Source organism: Canis lupus, chromosome 6 (assembly GCF_048164855.1).
Source record: "Canis lupus baileyi chromosome 6, mCanLup2.hap1, whole genome shotgun sequence".
Lineage (NCBI taxonomy): Eukaryota > Metazoa > Chordata > Mammalia > Carnivora > Canidae > Canis > Canis lupus.
The window spans coordinates 51,379,945-51,393,316 of NC_132843.1; the positions used below are offsets into that span (position 1 = coordinate 51,379,945).

Here is a 13,372-nt window from a genome sequence, read left to right on the forward strand (position 1 = left end):
GACACTGAGCTACCTTTCATGGGATTGGGCTCTGCGAAGGGAGATAACATTTGAAGACAAACAGCTGCACTACAAAGCATGAGGCAGGAGAGAGGGGGCTGTAGCTGGGGCCGGCATGGTGAGATCAGCAATGCGGCAGGGAAGAGAATTCTGCAAAATTTCTACTGCAGGCGAAGAGAAAGAAATCCAAATTGCGTGAATTCAACCCAACCTCTACTTGGCGTGAGAGAAGTCTGTGTTGGAATAAAATGGGGCCACTTGTGACCTTGGACATGCCTCTTTGCCATTCACATCCACAGCTGAACTAGTAGTCTCTAAGGCGACTTTCCATTCTGAGTGGGAAAGGAGAAACCCGGCAGTAGGGAAGGAGAAAGACGCTGTTAGGGGCTCTGGCAGGGTTCTCCTGGGGAAGGCCACTGGTTCCCAGTACGACATGGGGTGTGGGTACTGGTTTCACAGGTGCCATGTTTTCCCCTTGGGGTGGGGAATCTGACCCCTTCAGACACTGAACTGCTTAAAAATAACGGCATTGCGGTTTTCAGGGGACATCCTTGCTGCAGGTGGAGGGAGCTCAGAGACAGCAGGTGGCGCGCTTTCTCCTAAAACAGCTTGGCTTGCAGACAGCGCAGAGCATCTCCGCAGTCCCCAGGCCTCTGGGGACCACAGCAAAATGGGCTGGTCGGGACCGCTCCTCAGGCATAACTGCCCTCCCTCGGACACTCCCTGCTGGGCTTGGGCTAAACACTGCCAAGATGAATGTGCACACTCCCCGCCCCCCCCACCCCGTTTGCAATGGAGAATCCTTTGCAATGGAGAACCCCCAGCATCACAAATGCTGACTGCACTGGTCTGGGCTTCAGATCACCACAGGGGAGAGTCACACCATCTCTGGGTGGGGTAATCATGCTCATCACTTACCCCATGGGCAGCTGAGGGGTCCAGGTCCCCCTGCCATGTTGGACGAGACAGTGTTCCCTGGGGAACGTAAGGGAGGAAGGCCTTGGGAGAACAAACCCCTTACCTGGAGGAGCCGGGTTTTACCTGGGAAACGTTGCAGTTTTTCAGAGAAGAAAAATCTGAAATTGGATCTTCTTTGAAAACATGTTAAACAGAAGCAAGCAAGTGAACAAACAACAAAATAATCTCATAATTAAGCGAAAAGATCACTGGAATGGTATTCAGGAATCTGGCAGGTTCACTAGCCAGCTGTGTGACTTTAGGCAGGTAACTTATCTCTGGTCCTGTCTCACTTTGATCATCAGTAGTAATTCATTGGTAATGTCTCTTTTAGTCGAATAGTGTGTGTGTGTGTGTGTGTGTGTGTGTGTGTGTGTGTGTGATGTGCGTTCTTGGGGACTGAGGAGGCCCCTTCACTCTGATTTCCATTTCAATCATTAAAGCTCATGGTGACCACACATAGAGAAAAGAGCCATGCCACCTTCATCATTCTGGGACCTGAGGTGGTTCCTTCAGGAGCATCATAACCAACATACATGTGCTTATGATCTTCATTTAGTTGCTGAATAGCCATGTGCCTCGCATCAAAGCCCCAATCTCCTGGCTTCTCAGGGACAAAGCCCCAATCTCCTGGCTTCCACAAACCTAGTTCCAACAGAGAGAGATAGAGCTCTTCCTTTACTCCTGGGGCATTGGAAGCATTTGGTAGAGGTGAGGGGAGAGAAGCCAGGGAGGGTGACAGGTGGTGGGGTGGGGAATGCAATGCTACACCCCTGCTTAACAGGCTTGCAACTCATCAATCATTGTCAGCCATCAGAGAATAATTGAGTATCTGCTGTGTGTAGGCTAGGTGCCAGGGACGTAGCTAGAGCCCTACGTGATCTTTGTTCTGGAAGAGCCCATCGACTTGCCAAGATAAAATAGTCAGTTTTTCCCTTCAGCTCAAACAAGCATATTTAGGCTCTAAGGGGCTCACAGAGGTGCTCTGCTCAATGGGTTCTCCCTGCCTGCACCTTCCACCCCACATAAGGCCTGGTGGGACGCCATCAGTAGTGAAAAGGGTGCTTTTCAGTCTGAGGGGCCCAGCTTTGCATTGCTTTGCCCCGGGGTCCAGATGGTCACCAGGCTGCCCTGCTGAGGACTTTGTTTGGCAGGAACGTGCTCTGATTCCTGAACTGTAGTTTGAGGATGAGATGTGGCCAAGGCTTAAAAACCCTGGGATAAAGCAGCTCTTCTGCTTGTTCAGCAGCATCAGGCTGTGAATACTCCACGCTGTGAGGCCTGGGCCCAAGACAGCAGCAGCGCCTGGGGTGGGGGGGGAGGTGGATGCTGCGGGGTGTCCGGGCGGCCCCGCTGAGCACTGCAGGCTGCTGGGGAGCTGCTGACTCATCGTAGCAGCCATGTTGCGTTAGCAACGGGAACAGCTCTGGGGATTCTTTCTTATTTTAAAGGACTATGTGATAAAACTTTGGAGACAACAGAGGAGGCAATGAGATGATGCTTTAAAACTTGATTCTAAACAGCAGCTGTTACAAAGCATTTCCATCAGAATTCTTTTTTTCTTTTTTTTTAAAGATTTTATTTATTTATTCATGAGAGACACACAGAGAGAGAGGCAGGCTCCGTGGACTCGATCCCGAATCCTGGGATCACTCCCTGAGCCAAGGGCAGGCGCCCAACCGCTGAGCCACCCAGGCGTCCCTCCATCAGAATTCTTGAGCAGAAATTGCTTTTACCAGCCCCAGAAGGACACAGCCACTCTGGGACACCTATTCCACTAGTCAGTATAGATGCAGCAAACATTTATCATTGTCCTTAGATAATAAGGGGGGAACGAGAAAAGACCGTGGCCTGTGTGGGAATTACTACACGGCCGACACTTAGCCTTGCTCCAGGCTAGGCGCAGCGTTCTGCGCACACCAGCTTATGCAATCTGCAAGCCTGCAAAATAGCTCTATTGTTTAACCTATTCTATCAGGTGGGGATGTGGGATGCGACCTCTGTAAATTCAGAGCCAGAGCTCTTTACTTCCGTGCCAGGTGGCTATTTGGGAGGCAGAAAAGCTCTGCCTCCCAAAGAAGCGACACGGCCACCAGGGTGTAATACAGGGTGACACATGGTTGAGTACTAAATCATGTTTATAATATAAGCATTTACACGAGTTCAGAATAAACCCTTGTCGATGTCGATCTATGGTCCTGCGTCAGCTGAAGTGTACTGATGTACTTACGCTTAAGCGGGTATTGAGCCTGTGGAGGAAGTTTCTGAGGAGTCTGAGGGTCACAATGAGAACTGTCAGGTAGGGAAGTGGGAGCAGCGGGAAGTAAACCAGGAGCAGCATCATATAGAGAAAAGGAATTCTAAGAGGTAAACAGGACCCATTACTGTCCTGTTCTGTCTTCAGCGGGTCATCAGTTGCATTAAGGAGAAGTCTGTGGGCTGTTTTGCCAGATGATAATAGCAAGGTTTGGAAGCTCTTTTATTTTCACTTAGAGGTGCTGCCGTACATTGCTGGTGGGGATGACCAGAATGACTTGAGCCTCTCTGGTTTCGAAGATGGTGAATCCTCTTGGGCTGCTGTTGGAGCAACTTGTCTCATGAAACACAAGAAACGCTTTTGCCTCTTGGCTGGTAGACAGATTTTTCCAGGGACATAATATGCTAGTGCTCTGACCCACTTCCCAAGATTTCCCACACTTTCCAGATTTGGACTCACGGATTCATATGCCAGTGTCTCTTTTCTCCCTTTCTCTATTATTTAGCTATGCAGACATTGTGCAGTCTACCTGCTGCTAACTTTTGGTGGCCCTTGTCAGGGGCTCTATAACCTTTCTCTAACTGGCTGACACCTCATAGGGATTCTAGGAGCTTACAAATTATGAACAAGAGACGAATGAGATAAGGTGAAGATATCTGTCTTGGACAAAATTCCTTTGATGGAGCACTAGAAAAGTGACACATGAGCCCAGGAAGACTTCTGGGATGACTAAGGAGGAAGAAACTTTTCTTTTCCATGAATGCAATCGCTTTGGCCCTGTTCTGTGGGAATAGAATAATTAAAGGGGTGATGGCGGGTCAGGTACAGGAGAGAATGGGTCAGAAGTTTGAGCTGAGGCGAAGGCGGCCATAAATGACTGATGACCATGTTAACTCGTCTCCAACTAAAGGGGATTTGGAGGTTTTAAATATAATTCTCAAGTAATATTCTTATATTCAAAGGCCTCTGTTCAGAGAAATTGTTTTTATTGTTGCTTTTAAATTCTAAATATGAGTCTGTTCCTGTCCAGTACTGCAAGAGACCTTGTAAAAAGCAGGTGCTGTCACAGCATAAAGGGGAAGCCATGGCCCCAGGAACCCACTGTTTCAGAGCAAAACCACCACCTTTCTGGTGGTGTAGCATTCTCTCCATGTGGTTAGATTAACTGGGGAGTTTTCTCTCTTTGGGGCTCTCCTTGGCCTATTTCCTGATGCATCCAGTGAGAAAGTGAGAACCATAACCCTTGATTGCTAAGAATTGGCTCTAAGAATGGGTCTGAAATAGAGTTACTTACAAAATTGTTAATTTCTCTAGTGCTAGATGGGGTCTCATTCATTGCTTTTTCCTTGGCACCTAAAACAATGCCTGAAACATCGGAGTAAGCCATTTTGAACAATTTGTGCTTTAGGATTGGCTATGTGAAAGATATAAGATCTAAGAAAATGGTGCCCTATCTCCTTTACCTCTGAATATTTTCTCAGATAATAAGATGTTGGCAGATTTGTGGTGATTCTCAAGGAAGCCGGGGAATAGGACTGCCAAATATGGAGGATGACGAGTTATCTCAGAAATGGAGGGAAAGGAATTCCCTTAGGAGAATTTATTGAGGTTTTGGTTTCTGCAAGGACTGTGTGGTATAAAGAGATGGGTTGCCAATGTTCCTGCCATGAACATTGGCAGGGAGTGTTTTCTCAGAGGACGAGGTGTTTGTCAGGTGAACTAGGCAGTGTGTGCACAGCAGGCGTGGCCATCCAGGGAACCCCACAGGTGGGCAGGGCGTGTGGGCGTGGTGTAGCTGGAGCCCAAGTGAAAAGGGGGAAGAGGCTGGGGGGGTTTTAACAGGGCTGGTGTGATCACATTTTCCTTTAGAAAGATCCCCCTGGAAGTAGTGTAGAAGGAGACGGAAAAGCAATGGCAGAGGCATAGGACCAGCCAGGGATAAAGGATAAGGGTGGTGTCAGTCAGTGTGGAGGGGAGTCAGATGAGGAAATAATGAGGTGTTACACTTGACTGAACTTACAAATTGACTGGGGTTGGTGGTGAGTGAGAAGGACAAGTCTAGGAAGGTGAGTGTTCATGGGCCTGAGGTCCTGCTCTAAGTGACAAAGTTCTTTGAGTCATTTTTAATATTAAAAGCTGATAGAAATTTGCAAAAAATCATATTAGCATTTGCATTGTTATGAAAATGATTTTTAAAACCAGCTAAAAGACATAACTTTCCTTTCCAAAACGTCAGAGGAAATTGGGACTTTAGAAAAATGCACCTGGTCATGCATGGTTTCGGATGCTCCCCACAAGTATATTTTTTGAGAAGCGTGAGAGTCCTCTGTGATCTGGCCACAACCCACCTTCCAACATCCACTCAGAACAAACTGGTCTACTCCTGTCAGCCCCCGGGGCCTCATCACAAAGATTATGCTTATCTGGTATTGTATGTGTTTAAAATTTCTTTCCATTTCTCTCTCCCATCTTCAAGGTCTAATGCAGATATCTCCTCCTCTATGCAGCCTTCCAGGCCCCGTCTGATTTCCTTTCTTTTCCGTCTCTGAAATCTTGCAAACTTATTTGCTTCCTGGGATTTAACCACAGATAAAACCATAAATAAAAATTGCTAAAAAACTTATGGAAGCTACTACTACTACTGTTATTATTGTGGTACTGAGGTTGTGTGCTCTGTTTCCCCAAGCAGATTACAAGTCCCGTGAGGTCAGAAACTCTATCATCGATGTTGTATTTACCACAGCACTCGGCTCAGTAACTACTTTGTGAATAGATGCAGTCATTCTATAAACATATAAAACAAACTCATGGCCAAGTAGAAGAAATAGAGGATAACTTTTTTTTTTTTTCAGAATATATTTGTGACTTTAAATTTCATGTCTGTTTCCATTAAACAAAAGCTTTTACTTCCTCAGCAAAGCACATTTAGATATTAGAAAAACTAGTATCCTCTTCCCTCAGGTCCATTCTGCTTTCCTTCCCTTTGCTGGGTCATCTCAGGTAGCTGTGACTCTGACGTTGTAAAACTGTAAGCACCTTCTCAATGAAGCCTGCCTGAGCTCAGGTCATAGCTGTGTAGTCAGACATTTCTCTGCTTGCAAAATCAGAATGTGGGGAAGCCAAGAGAGGTGTGATGGGAGATGGGAGACAGCTTTCTGAAGACATCAGTCTGGACACAGGAATCTTCTCCCAAAGCCCTCCTTCCTCCGCTGCTCCCTGCCTACCTTAAGGGTCCCTCCCACCAGGTCACCCTTGATTGTTACTGCTCTGAGGTGCCCAAGGGTGGAAGCTCCCCCAGGGGATGTCTCTGTCTATCCAACTCATTATTATATTCTTAATTATACGACATCTCTTCAAACAGGGTGAGGGGTCCATTTCTTGAGACAACACAGGAAAAATGTGCCAGAAGGAGGTAGAAGGAGACAAGGATCATGGGGTACTTTTTTTGTTTGTCTTCTGAAGCTCTGCATCTGGTAAACAAGGAAGCAGACATCAGAGAAGGGAGAAAATGCAGTTGCTGGTGAGGTTGTTGCTGCAAATAGGCTGAAGGAGGGAAGTTGGGCACAGATGCTGAAAGGTGAGCATGGAGTTAGTGGTGGGCACTAAGCTTTGGAGGGATGAATACTTAGGTCAGTGGCTGTGGATTCTGGGAACTAACTGGAGCCTTGCGAATTCATGTCCTCTTTAACACCATCGAGAAAACCTATCCTGGGTTATCTACTGGATCTCTGAGTGCTTTGACTTTAGCCCTGAGTTAGTCTCCTGTGGCTGCTTTAACAATTGAATACAAACCTAGCAACTTAAGACAATAGAACTATGTTATCTTGCCCTTGTGTAGGTTCGAAGTCTGACATGCATCTGCCTCACTGGGCTAAAATCAAGGTATTGCCAGGACTGCTTTTCTGGAGGCTCTAGGAGAGAACCTGTTTTCTTGCCTTTTCCACCTTCCAAGGGCCACCCACACTCCTTGGCTCATGGCCCCTTCCTCCCTCTGCCAATCCAGCGATGTCACAGTCTTGGACCCTGCTCTCCTTGTCACATTCCTTTCTCTCACCTTATCCTGCTGCCCTCTTCCATAGCTGAGGACTCTGTGACTCTACTGGGGCCATCCAGATAGTCTGGCAGGATCTCCCTAGTTTCAGGTGAATACAAAATCTGGGGATTAGGACGTGGACGTTATAGTGGGGACATTGTTCTGCCTGCTGCACTCCCTGGTGCTACTAACCCAGGTCCAAGTCACCATTATCCTTGCCTGGCTTACTACAAAAGCATGGATTTGGAGTCAGACTGCCTGCATTCAGACTCTGGCTTTGCGGTCTATTAGCTGTATAACGCATTAGGAAGACCCTTTCTCAGTGTCCATCTCCTAGCTGTGAATGGGGGACATGAATGGTACCAGCCTCACAGGGTTGTAGTGAGGATGAAACACATACTTGGCATGTTAGTAAATACTCAGTTAGCCATTATTGTCATTAGCTCGTCTCGCTGCTTCTACCCTCAACCTTATTTACTGGATCCTCCACACTGAAGCCAGGGCCATGTTTCTTCAACACAAGCTGACTGTATCGCTTTTCCCATGCCATGATATCGTTCCCATTATGGTCTTTGCTATCCATCTCGTACTTTTCTATCATAGCAGATGATCTGAAGTGTGATGGAGTGTCTGCATATGCTGTTCCTCTTTGGACTTCCTTCCTTCTCTTGATTCTGTGTGCAACTTTACTAATCCTTCGTAGCCAGTTTTCTGACATCATGAGCAGAGCTGGTTACCCACTCACTCTTTCTATGTCAGATATGTGCTCCTGCCACACACCACTCAGTGCTCTGAGTGTGCACCAGCCTGGCAACTTCTCACCGGCAGAGACCACATGCACCTCTGCCTAGAGCCAGCCACACACCAGACACTCAAGAAAAGTATTGAAAGCACGTAAATGGAATTTTTTTTTTTGAAATTAATGTGTTTCCCCTCATGTATTCCTTTACATATTTCCTCTCCTATGCTGCCAGAAGCATCGTTTGCCTCAGGGAGTACTAGGGATTTTATAACAGAAATGCAAACAAAGCTATTAAATATCCAGTTTGTGACACCCAGAGTAGAAATTACTTTGAAAAAAATCTTAGGTATTTTTGTTGTTGTTTTGTCTTTTTTTTTTTTTTTTTTTTTAATTTTCATTAGTTTTGAAAACCAGGCTTTACAAATGAGAAAGAGGTTTTAAAAACTTGTTTAGCTCTTTTTACCATATTAAAAGCCAGTTTGGTTGGTATAAATTATATTCTTCTATAAGAGTAGAGAGGAGACCGTTTTCTGCACTTGAGAGTGAAGATTTGTGGTTCCGAAGACAATATGTTGTAGAGGATACAAAATGAAAATCTCCCCCTTTGGATTCTGATGGGTTCTTGGAAGGGGGGAAGTGGTTATGGAGAACTATGGCACGTGGTTCTGTCTCCAGGTAGACAGATGGAAAAGGCAGAAACAGGGGCATTTTCCTTTTGGGACTCAGAGGAATGCATCCTGGAGGAAGTTCCCTACATTGCATAAAACATTATATCAGAGTGAAGTAAATGCTGAGGTATGGTTAGGCAGCAAGGAAACTTTGAGTTTAGCTCCCGGGGGTCTTTCTGTGCTTCCTAGTGAAGTGAGAAGAATCCAGAAATTCCTCCCTGGCCTGCTGACTCTTGTAGAAACAGTTGATAGTGCCATGGGCTACACGGTAGACTCTGGCCTAGGGGTCAAGTGGCCATCACAGCCAGAGTTCAGAGGGCCATGCTAGGCTAGTGAGAGCTGATGTGGGACCAATCAGTGAGGAGACCCACTAGGCTCAAAGCAAATCAAGAGAAGGCAAACTGTGAATTCGACCAGCTGTTGACTTTGGCTGTGGGCACAGGCTGAGAGGGCACTGAACAGGTGGACAAGAAACCACCATGCTCAGGAGGCCCATGAGGATGTGAAGAGAGGCACCCAGACCCACATGCAGATCTGAGGTCTCCCCCACCACCACGATCTCTGACATCTGTACAGACACTGACTTGGGTAGCAGAAGTGGGAAAGGAGGAACTCAGAAAGCCTGGGGATCTATATGCAGAAAAACTTTACAATGGAAGAGAGATTATTTTAAATTAAAATGATTAATAAATACTAGCTGGGAAGGTTTTATTTTTTCTTGCTATACACTTTTCATTGACTGTGTTGCTGGCCTAAGAGTGAGGTCAGTGAAGCGCCAGCTGTACCACAGATACCGTGTCTCAGACTTGGTTCCTTGTGAGCCCAAGGTATCTAGGAGTCCTTCTGTTCTGTCCCTGAAGGTAAGAATGGCTTGTCCTCATGAGCACAGCTGTCTAGAAGTGTCATGCTTAGCATGGGATCTTTTGAATCCCTTTCCTAATGGAACTAACAGGGCCACATATAGCCCTCCTTACTCATTTTGCTACAGGCATTTTCTTTTTTCCTTTGCTGCAGAGTGAAAAAGTTCATGGCAAAATTAACTTGGGATCCTAAAATGTTAAAGGCCTTCTTAAGACTGTTCCCAGTTTGCAGATGGGTTATAATTAAAACGTCATTTGCAAGTCGGTTGTTTTGGAACTCAGAAGGGACCATTTTTGCATAGAAATAGTGTACTTACTGGTGACTAGGCTCCCAGACATGTATATCTCAAAATGCAACCAGAATACAGTCTATTTTAAGTAAATAGTTAAGACCATGATGGTACCATGCCAAAGATTAAACAAAACAGAAAAAATAAGATTAAACCATGTTTATTTTTAATGTAGTGTCTGAGGAAAAACACATTTAATTAAAAAGGGATAAGAAGTGGGATCCCTGGGTGGCGCAGCGGTTTGGCGCCTGCCTTTGGCCCGGGGCGCGATCCTGGAGATCCGGGATCGAATCCCACGTCGGGCTCCCGGTGCATGGAGCCTGCTTCTCCCTCTGCCTGTGTCTCTGCGTCTCTCTCTCTCACTGTTGCCTATCATAAAAAAAAAAAAAAAAAAAAAAGGGATAAGAAGTATATGAAGATTCAGAAGATGATTTCTCAGCAATTTTGAGGGCTTTCCTGGCTCTTTGTAAATCTGATTTTCATTGAAAGTCTATAAATTTATCTTCTTTTGTTATTGCTGCAGGCATTAATCTTATGCATATTGGCAATGAAAACAGATTTTACATTATTTGGGGCAGCGGAGATTGGGGAGAACTGCTATTATGTGCCAGGCCCTCACGCATGCACTTGAGGTACATCAGGGAACAAAATAAAATTTCTGCCTTTGAGAAATTTCCTTTCTTATAAGAGTATTCAGGCAATAAACTAGTGAAGGGCAGATATATATGTAAACAAATAATCAAATAGTGGTAAGTGTTTTGAAGAAAAAAATTGGAGTGAGAGATTAGATTTTAGATGTAGTGACCAAGGAATATCTCTGTAATGGAGCTGATACCTGATAGAATTTCTCAAAGAAGCAAGGGGCAGTCAGTGTAGATGTGGGGGGAAGCATATTCCAGACGGAGGCCGCTGCAGTGCAAAGGCCCTCAAGCAGGGATGTGCTTGGGCATATCCAAGGAAAAGCAGAAATCTAATGTGAGTGCACTGGGGTTAGCAAGAAGAACAGTGGCCAGGGAGATAGAACGGCCATGGAAAAGACTGGATCTTAATCTAATGGAGATTTTTGTGTGTGTGAAATTCCAAGTTTTTCTAAGAGAATTGAGAAAAAATTGGACACAAGACAAGGAGAGCCAAAGTTGGATACATTTGATCTTTCATGGTAGAAATTTCTACACTCTTCGTGATAAAAGATGGATAAGAGAGGGAGAGAGCATTTTTGTCATACCCCAGAGTAAACAGATTATAAAATAGTAGGAGGGTTAACTAGTGAAAGTTGTGGGAGTAAGAGACTTCCCGCACTGGCCACCAGATGGTGTGTTGAGTCCAGGGCAGCTTGGTTGGTGTCAGGAGCAGACGTGGACTGGGGAGGGAACAGAGCAATCACAAATTTCCTCAGACTGAGAAAGTCTGCGCTTCTGTGAAGTAACTTGTCACTTGCCGAAATACGAGAAATAATGGCTTTAAGGTAATCGGTAGTGTAATTGTGAGTAATTTACATATTCCTTTGTTGTTCTGATGATGATGGTTCCCTCCTCCCACCTTATCGTCCATATATATATATATATATATATTTTTTTTTTTTTTTTTCAGAAATGAAGAGGGAGCTGAGACTGCCATGTGGTCTGGATAAGATTCTACTCCTCCTTTCCCAACATGCACAGTGTCACCACAACTACCACACCTGACTGCATTTGGTCCTTGAGCCCATTTGGCATGAGTTACCACAATTCCTTCACTCTCAGGTCATCCCTCAGCTTTAGAAGCATCCCCATAATGGTCTCTGTAGGCTGTGACAATTCTTCCTCTGATCTGCTTCCTCCCTATCCACCTCCCTGCTTCATTGTTCTTCATGACACTTAAAGCATCTTCCACTTACGTAATATATATATGCTAATGTAAGCTCCATGCAGGTGATGGTCTTTGTTCTGTTCATTTCTATATTCTCAGGATAGTGACAAAGCGGTGTTTAATAAATATTTGTTGTGAGGTTAAGCATTGGTCACTGGGAAGGACAAGGCTTGGTCTGAGCAGGCACAGGCATGAGAAAGGGAAGATAGGATGTTTGAGAGCTTCCATAGACAAGGAGACTATTTCTTGATGCCTGCCAACCTCTGTGTTTGTTTGTGTTTGATCCCAAAGACACTGTGGAGCTTTTATTAGAAGAATGGCTTAAACAACAAGTTTCACATGATCCCTAGTGTTCTGGAGTATTTGACATTTGCTTTTAGGCTTTTCAGCAAGCGGGGCTGGCTACCTAGAATGAGATCACCATGGGTAATAGTACAATCTAGGTTTGTAAGTGCTTGGGATATTGCTCTTCTCCCCATTCAGATAAGGAGGACTTTGTAGCATGGATTTTTGTATCCCCTGTTTCATACTCTAATAATTGGTTTGAGGAGTTCCTCCCAGTCACAGTTTGTATAGCTCATATAAGGTCCATATGGCTGCTGACCCCCCTACCCCTTGGCTGGACAAGTATGGTGGTAGCTACCTTCAAGACAGCAGGGAAATAACCAGCTATGGGAGCAGAGAGCCTGCCCATCAGACCTTTAGGATCTTCCTTCCTTCTTTTTTTTTTTAATTTTTAATTTATTTTTGATAGTCACAGAGAGAGAGAGAGAGAGAGAGAGAGAGAGAGAGAGAGAGGCAGAGACACAGGCAGAGGGAGAAGCAGGCTCCACGCACTGGGAGCCCGACGTGGGATTCAATCCTGGGTCTCCAGGATCGCGCCCTGGGCCAAAGGCAGGCGCCAAACCGCTGCACCACCAGGATCCCATCTTCCTTCCTTCTTAAGTTTAGTGCTTTACAGACTGTGAGTACCTTGAGGGCAGGGTTGGGTCTTGCTCATCTTTGCAGCCCCACAGACCCAGCTCTCCCTCCCCGCCCCCAGGAGGCATATACATCTATAGTGAATGGTGACCCTGGCTGATAATTGGTCTGGTGGGTGACAGCTCGCAGTTGTAACAGGGAGGGCCCAATTTGGGCAGCAGGCTGTGCCTTACTTAGGCCCCTTGCTGGTAAGCATCTTCCTCCTTGATTTGCTCTATTCACTTTGTGTCATCTGCTACATTGCTCTGGAGAAGTGTTGCATCACAAGAGTTGGGTGGATGTCTATAGAATATTTAAAAAAAATATTTTTTATTGGAGTTCAATTATTTTTTTAATGTTTATTGAGAATGGGCTGAGAGAGTGCTGCTCCAAAGGGTGTGTCTTTCTGACTGCCACGTCTTTGGCTGACAGAAGGACCCTAGACTACAGCTGGGCAGGGTTGGGGGGGTGGGAAACTCACTTTTTAACTCACTTTTTGCCTTTTCTCATTGACACAACCTTTTCAACTACTGTCCCTTTTTATGGACAGACAGACCTGCAGTGACGTGGATGAGTCCTGGTGACAGAGTGGACTCCTTCTGTGGTCTTTGGGTAACAAGGACTATGATGTCACCATGTGATGATTTCAACACCAATACCTGCTCTGTGACCATCCTCCTTTCTCCCACAGGCAGCTTGGCCACTTCACTGCTCATTAGCATTTCCATAAAGGGGTAAACCAGGGGCTGGAGGTGGA

General features: G+C 45.6%; 1 protein-coding gene across 2 annotated transcripts in view; it reads left to right on the top strand.

Moving 5' to 3' along the window:
* Positions 1-13,372, top strand: part of LOC140635611 (lymphotactin-like) — a 194,462-nt gene that overhangs the window by 75,446 nt on the left and 105,644 nt on the right. The gene's annotated exons all lie outside the window — the stretch shown is intronic.